Raw genomic sequence first — 8,737 nt, 5'->3', positions numbered from 1 at the left:
AGGGGGAACATGTGAAAAAACAAATACAACAGAAATCCCAAATTTTCATCATACATGCGCACAACACATGAAAACAAAACAAAAAATACATTTTATGAAGAAAAAAATTCCAACAAACATTACACACCTTCACCACAATTACCACCACCCTTACACCATCCATCACTAACAATTAATCACCATCTTCAATTCTTTCGTTAGAATCACTTAAACATAAACCAAAAACAACCACAAATCAATCTTTGCACTCAAATCATCATCAAAAACCGATGTGCTCCGACCACATCACATGATTTCGACGGGTAACCATCACACACCACCATTGAACTGCCTCCCTCACATGCGAAACTGCCCACCGCCCGCACCTCTGACGTGGCTGACGCGTAAATCTGCGGCCGGTACCTTCTTTCCTTTTGATTTCCATGGGGTTTTGTATGTTATGCTTGCAATTAAATTTGTTGTTATGAAAAGAGGAGAACAAACTTTGTATATATAATATTGAGAGAGAGGAAGAAAGAAAAGAAGATGGAGGAAGAGAGAAGACGAGTGAAAGAGAAGAGAGATTCACGATTCTCTCTCTGATTCATTCCTTGTTTTAGTTTTCTTTTCTTTTTTCTTTATTATTCTTATAAGAGGTCATGTGTTGCTCTCTAGTTGGTCAAAGTAGTGAGTTTGAAAAGTCAAAGATGGTGAGAGAAAGGGATATGGCGCCTCCCCTCCTTTAGTAACTACCAGCATGTTTTTTTATTTTTTTATCATTATATTATTTTTTTTCAATTGTATTCATTTATTTTTATTTTTTATTTTAGAAGTTGGAGTTTTAGATATTTACTTGGGTTTTAGATCTTTTAGGCCTTAAATTTATACGCACACCTTGTTTTACTATTTAGCATAAAATTATATCTCTTAATTTTTATATTTAATTTTATCGTTAAATAACCTAATTGTTTTTATTTATAACTCTAAGTTATTCTTTTAATTTAGTAATTTTAGTTTTTACTTTGTCTTTTAATTTAACAATTTTTTTATTTATAAAAATGATTCAAAAACACAAATAATATTTCTTTCATTTCATCTAAATACAAAAGTAAAAAAAAGATTTCTCTTATTTGTTATTAGGTTTTGTCATGTTCTCTTATTTTTAAATATGTATTTTATTTTTAGGTTGTTTCCCTTTTATTATATTAAAAAAATCACAAAAAAACAAAAATTAAACTATAAAAATAATTCTTTCACATTAAAATCAACGCAACTCCTCAAATTCATTTTTATTCCGGCGTTGCACGATGAAAACACTTTTTCACAAATTAAAATCTATCAAAAATACAAAATATTTTTTTCGAACTACGAGGCTCTGAACTTCTTATTGCACCTAAGGGTACATAGAAGAGGGATTTTGAAATCTTGTCGAGCAAACTAATTCAAAAAAAAATATTTTCTTTATAAATATATTTTTCGTAAATAAATAAATAAAATAAACACCTGCAAACAAACCCTTAATCCTTAGAACTATAGAAGGTTCTCATTGAGTATAATGGATATCAGGGGTGCTAATATTTTCCCCTCACATAACCGACTCCCGAATCCATATTTGGTTGTGATGCCCAACTTATCTTCACCTTTAGGATTTTATCTACGTTTGTCTTAAAAAATAAAATTTTGGTGGCGACTGTCTATTTCGAGCATTAGTACGCTCGGGTATTTTTTGTGTCGCGACAATCTCATGATCGTTGGATATCTTCTTCATACAATAAAGTCAAAGTCAACAAATACCCGAATCAAAGAAAAATCAACAAAATAGTGACTTGAGCTAAAAGAAGAGGTTAATTCATTTTATGTAGTTCCATTCATTTTTTATGCATCATGTGCATTGTATTATTTATCATTCATCATATACATTTGGCCATCATATATTTAAAGTCAATGTAAAAGTCAAAATAACCACACCAAAAAACAAAAGACAAATGTGAACTTGCACATGAGATAAGTTTAGGTTTCATTCTTGATCATCATTGCATTGCATCATGCCATTCATATATCACATTAATCATTTACATCATCACCGTGGCATTTTTTAATTCAAGAAACAAGGACAAGTGAATTTGAATTTAAGTGAATATTTGAATAGCTTGTTACATGTTCACAATTTTTTCATGGCCAAGTTTGAATGATTATCACCATACATCATCATGTTCATCACCTCAATTTTGAATTGTACCATGGCAATACAACACCATATAATTATCAGCATGATCATCATGTATTTTACACCATTATCATCAAATAAAATTGCAAAAAAAAAAGTGAAGTTGAATTTAATTTCAAGTTTGTCACTATAAGCATACACGGTTCTGTCGCCATTTTTATTTCAAAATAACAAAAATAAAGTGAACAAAATATACAATGCACAAAACATAATATTGAATTTGAACTTTCCTCATTTCACTTCAATTTGATTTGCTTATCACAGTCAAAGGTGCAAAGTTGCACATGGGCTACTAAAATAATAGCATCCTACGGATTCATATCCTTTTCAAATTAAATTAACACAAATTGAAGCAAATTTTAACAGAATGTAAATTTCAGTAGTATTTCATTTCTTTTTAGTTACATTTGGTTTGTTACAAGAAAGAGGAATCAAAATTACAGCTTCCAGATGCTTACACAAAACCACCATTTGAGTTCCCTCCCTAAATCCCACAAAAGCAGGGATAACTTCAACCAAGCCTTGTCCAACCTCAACCAAAACTTGAAGCTCAAACTAAACCCCATCCTAAATAAGAAATCTCTTACTCACAAACCCTTCAACCAGAAGACCAACCCCAACCAGAAGCCACACTAGACCAAACTATACCAAAAACACAAACTGGCCCTCATGCTCAACCATTTGATGCAGATAAAGGTTTTAGCATAATACTTATTTATTTATCAAAAGAAATGACCTCACTTATCCCTTCAACGCTTCCACAAAATTTCAATTTAAACCCTCCACCAAATCTCCAAACCCACATGAAAGAATATAGAAATGTTTTCTATGATAGGATACAAGAATTGGTTGCTGAGAGAATCATTGCATCTGACCCAAATGCTTATGCTACTAATTGGGATACTCTTAAAACCTCTATGGACTCAATTGTGCAAAACCTGAAGTCTTTCACTTCTGAGACTATTGCTTCTACCAGTCAGAGGCATGAGCAATTAGAGGAGAAATTGACTTCAGTAGCTACTAAGAAAGACAAAATGGATACTCAATTGCAATCTATGGTTACCAAGCAAGATGCTATGGGGTCTGACATCAAAGCCATCTTGGAGATTTTGAAGAAAATACCATAGAATTTAGGCTTAGTACGCTTTGTTGTGCTTTATTGCTAACTTTTTTGAAACTTTTCTGTGCAATATGACAATTCTTTTGTTTGGTTCAATATTATTTTTCTTCAGTATCTTTTTCAGCTTTCTTTTGTTCTTTTTGTTGATGACAAAGGGGGAGTAGATATTTAACTATTTAAGAGCATGAATTTGATCGTTAAGAACTATTTTTGCTTAAATTCTGAAGATTATTTTATTGTGCTTTTAAGATCAATTTTATTAACCTGGATAGAACTTTGGAGGAGCTTACAAACCTCACCTTTTGGACTATTAGACTCAATGGGGGCTTACAAATCTCACACCCTGAAGTCAACTAGTTAATTAAATTAACAACCATTATTCTTAAATACTTGTGTTTGTCATCATCAAAAATGGGGAGATTGTTGGAACAAATTTGGTTTGTACCATATTTGTAAGGTTTTGATTATAACAAAGTATTTAAAGAACAATAGGGTATACTAACAAATGTTCAAGCGTGTAGGACCATAGACTAGATTTTCTGAAGAGAACCTAGTACTGGTACTGAGAATGGACATTTAAAGAAGCTTAAGATCCAGGTTCTGAAAGATCAGAAGCTGAAGATCAGACTATGAAGACTCAGACTCTAAATGAAGTCAGCCACTGAAGATCCAGACTTTGAATGAAGTTAGCCTCTAAAGATACAGACTCTGAAGAGTTAGCCCCTGAAGATCCAAACTCTGGAGATTCAGACTCTAAAGAACTAGTCAACGCAAGGATCAAGGAGATTCTGATAAGTCACTATCAGACTCTGAGGACATTTTGTCTTCTTCTGATCACATGAAGACTTAAGCAAAAATCTACATAAGATAGTTGGGATGCTACATATAATTGCTTTTGTAGCAAAGGGATTTCAAATGAGCTTTCAACGGTATTAACCATATCAAGAAACTTCTCAATGTCTCTAAATCAAGCTTCTCAAAGACTCTCTTGTGCAATCTCTTCAGTGACTTTTTTCTTTATCTTCATATAAGAAGCTGAAGACTTGAAGAAAAAAAGAACCATTTGGCAATAAAAGAGTTGTTATTGTGTCAAACAAAAAGTACAATATTAACTTAGAATTTCTTAACACTTGTATATTCCTAGAAATTCTTAAGTCTTAAAGAGTCATTTTGTGTTGTATTTTGTCTACACCTCTGATTGTATATCAAGTGTAATTTTTCACAATCTTGTAACTATAAGCTAGAGTTTAAGAAGTCTCTTACTTGTGCGCTGGAGCATCTGAGGTCTCTTGCTTGTGTGCTTGAGCATTAGAAGCCTCTTACTTGTGTGCTTGAGCATTAGAAGTTTCCTACTTGTGTGCTTGAGCATTATAAGTCTCTTAATTGTGTGTTTGAGCATTGGAAGTCTATTGCTTTGTGGTTGAGCAATTATAACCAATTTTGATTATAGTGAAATCTATTAAAAGTGCAAGGGAACTTGACTACTCTCGATTTATGAGAGGAACCGGGATAATTGATTGTGTCTCTCTTTATTTTCTTCCTGCTAAAACACTTAACTCTGATTCAGGTTTTAGACCTTGTGTCCAGAATATGATAAGAGATTTTCATAAAAGAAAGAGAAAGTTAACACAATTCAACCCCCCTATGTTTTTCTCACCTTCATATCGCAAAGCTAATCATTATCGTGATAGTCTTTCAAAATTTGGATTCACTCATAGGGAAGGTATTAAGTACTATGATAGTTGTCCACAAGAAATATATGAGAATCATGTAGCAGACATACTTGGCAAATCCTCGTCGAGGATAGTTTCAACAAATTAGGTTTCAGCCATCTTTAATCCCAAAAAAAATCGTGATACTATTTGTTTAAAAGAATTCGTGAAAACAACTTATGATCTTATTTATAAAGTTTTTTGAACTTATTTCATATATTCTTCAAAATAAATAAACTTTATATTGTATCTTAATTCAAAGTACAAATTACAATATTATAATAATAATAATAATAATAATAATAATAATAATAATAAAAATTATTCATATTTATTTAATTATCAGATTAATATTTATTTTTCCCCAATCATATGGGCAATTTTTTAAAGATTCTATGTAAAAAAAAAGTTTAAATTTCCTCCCTAACATAAAGATTTTTTTGTTTTGACCCCTCATTATCCTCAATCACCATAATATATTAACACATCAAAAAAACTCAAAACTTGCTGCCAAGAAGATTCAAAGGTTGGTTCTAGTGCCTAACCATTTGACTATGTGATTCCCTTTGCATAAGTTTCCTATAAAACATACTTATTAAATACCTTCTTCATCTTGTATGTCCATCATTCATCTTCTCACCACTTATCTCCCCCAAAATGCCAAAACCTCCATATCTCAAAATAAACCAGCAGCATATGGCATTCCTTCAAATAACAAGTTCAATCCATCATCCATTCCCCCACAACTTTCCTTTTTTTCACCTTAAGCCTCTTGGAGAGTTTTCTGGGCAGCCACTGAAACCTCATACATACCCAAGTTTTCTTCACAACTTGTGATTCATTGAGATTAAAACTAACTTGTTCAAGCTTTGCGTTTATAAAACTCAATCCTAGCCATCTATTTTCATCATGATGGCATCAGGTTTATAAACCGAAATAGCAACATCATATTCATTTCTCAATATTTTTCTCCAAATCCTAACCCCAATCCATCCAAATCCTCAAATCCCACTCAATTTTAAAACTCGTGTGGTCGTTCAACACCAATTTTCAAGTGCCAATCCATGTTCTTCGTGTTCGTCATGGCTTGTGGTGTTCTTCGTGTTCAAAAATGGAGTTCACATTCTTCATGAATAATCTATGTTTCAAGGGGACCAGGACAAACTGATTGGTCCAATTTGCTTTTTGACTTTAACTTTGAATTTTGATTGTTATGTCTTTTTATAGCTTCAGATTTCTATAAAATAAATAAATAGAGTTTTGTCATTTTATTGTGGCAAGAAAATCTAAATGAATGGAGTAAAAGATATTGTGGCAAGAAAAAAAAACATAAAAGAATGGAGTAAAAGATATATAGTTGCATGGTGTTAAAGCCATGATTGGTGTTTGGATGCATTATTTGCCAATCGAGACTCTTTACTTAGTGGCCATGTTGTGTTCATGATGTTAATTGTTGTTTGCTGCTGATTTATTTGAGATTTTGAGGGAGATAAGTTATGAGAAGATGAAAATAAACATAGAAGATGAAGAAGGTATTTAATGTTGATTCATTACACACCATTACAAAGATGAAACTTGATTTTAATTTTACAAACTATATATACACATCAGTGATAGTCTCCCCCAAACAGACAGTTATAGAACAACTATCATCTGATATTGCATTCCATAAAATTCAAAAATTATTGGTAGAAACTATTCTTGCACATAAGCATCCAAAATGCATTTTTCCTTACAAGGAAACTACATTGACACAATCTAGTTTTTGTTAATTAAAAAACACTTGAATCTTAAACAATTATCACTTCATTTCACAATTGCGGTAAAGAAACTCATCCTGATGATGTTTATTGTTAAGAGTTCCACATTGGACAATCTATGGCTTGAAAATGTGTTTATAAATGGGGTTAATCCTCACCCTACAAGTCGGTTTTGTAGAATTGAGTTAGATCTAACCACACATTCTAAAGATGGTATTAGAGTCTCTTTTAAGATCCATTGGGTCACCCACTATTTAATTCCACGCCCCATACGTAAATCTTGGGCATGAGAGGGATCGTTAAGAGTTCTACATCAGACAATCTATGGCCTGAACATGTGCTTATAAATGAGAGTAATCCTCACCCTATAATTCAACCGTGATAAAACAATTAGGCACTCTATTTAGAAAATCTATTATAAGACCTTATTTAATCACAATTTAACAGTAAAAGATTCAAAGACCTGTGTTGTAGCCTACTTTACACACCCTCAGTGACGAATCAAGTTTAAAATACACCCAACATAACTATCAATATGACTGCAAGGCAATACATTTACTGAATTAACTTGCAGGGTAGTCAAGCAAGCCTTATCACATAAGGGAATCCATTATACATGATTCAGTAAACATCACATATTCATGGTTATTCAGTTCTTTCTCTAACACAACTTACTAGCTATGCACATACCATTTGTTATAATCTAACAAAACAGTGACTATTACATTTCACTCATCCTACAAAAACAAACTACAATTACCCTTATATTCCCTCGGGTTCCCTTAACCGCAACTCAAACAACATAGAATCAAACGCGCCATCACTAACCCGCAACATCTCTTGCAGAGGAAGCGACAATCCAAGCCGAACTAGCTCTGCGTGCCGCGGCTTAATCCTCTTTTCCAAGCTAAAACTGAAATACTGAGGAAACCTCTTCAACTCAGCAACATCACCATTCATCTCATTCAAGAAAAAATCAACTTTAGGAATCAAATTGTTATCCACACTAAGAGTCAACAACCCAGGAGACCTAACAATCATATTCGAAACCTCCACACGTGTGAACCCCAAACCCATCAAAAACTCAACTTTAGGCAAAAGGGTATCCTCAACACTCGAAACCAAAAGCAATGTGGTTTGGCACGTGAGAGAGTGAGGCCCAACAAACCCTAATTCCCTCAAAAAATAAAGTGCAGGTCTTAATCGAGTCTCTATGCTACTCACCAACAACCTAGGACACCGCAAATTGATTTTTGAACATCATGGTAAGGAATGTTAACCTCGTTGAGAAGAAAATCAAGAAGGGGGTAAATGTCGTTGTGTGGTTCGCACGTGAGAAGTGAAGGAAGCATGTCGAGGATTCGACCCATTTCGCTTCTGTGTATGCCAATTGATGAAAGACATTGTTCAACCGATTTTAGGGTTCGTAGAGGACAAGTTCGGAGTGTAGGGTTTTGTTTGAAGGCTTTTTCTGGGTTTACTTTGAGTTTCAGGAGGTATAGAACTTTTTCCCGGAAGATTATGCCACGGTTTGGAGTGGTGGTTATTGGTTGGTGAGAAAATTGAGCAATTGGTTTGAGGATTTGATGGGATAAGGTGTTTCTGCGATTGAAATTAGGGCTTATGAAGGGTTTGGGAATTGGGTTTTGGGAGAAGAAGAATTTGGGATATAGTTCAATTATCGCCATGTGGTTGAAGAAGACGATGTTGATGGCTCCTCCTATATTCGAGCAAATCAAAAACGACAATCGTTTTGTTTTTCTGAAATTATGTCGTTTATTAGGCTTGAATTATTTAGTCCATTACAATAAGCTTGTTTTTGTCCAAGCTTTTCTTTAAAAAAAAGTATTTTTTTTAATTAAATATGTCGGAGATTCTAATAAATATACCATAATTTAATGAGATTAAAGGTAGTGCACTGTCAGTGTAAAATTTTTTT

General features: G+C 33.1%; 1 pseudogene; it reads right to left on the bottom strand.

Annotated features, from left to right (window-relative positions):
- Positions 1 to 7,560: 7,560 nt before the first annotated feature.
- Positions 7,561 to 8,524, bottom strand: LOC127123235 (transcription termination factor MTEF1, chloroplastic-like; annotated as a pseudogene).
- Positions 8,525 to 8,737: the final 213 nt, after the last annotated feature.

This window comes from Lathyrus oleraceus, chromosome 2, assembly GCF_024323335.1.
Source record: "Lathyrus oleraceus cultivar Zhongwan6 chromosome 2, CAAS_Psat_ZW6_1.0, whole genome shotgun sequence".
In the NCBI taxonomy this organism is placed as follows: Eukaryota; Viridiplantae; Streptophyta; class Magnoliopsida; order Fabales; family Fabaceae; genus Lathyrus; species Lathyrus oleraceus.
Note: the sequence above shows the minus strand (reverse complement) of the source record. Positions and strands in the feature narration are given on the sequence as shown.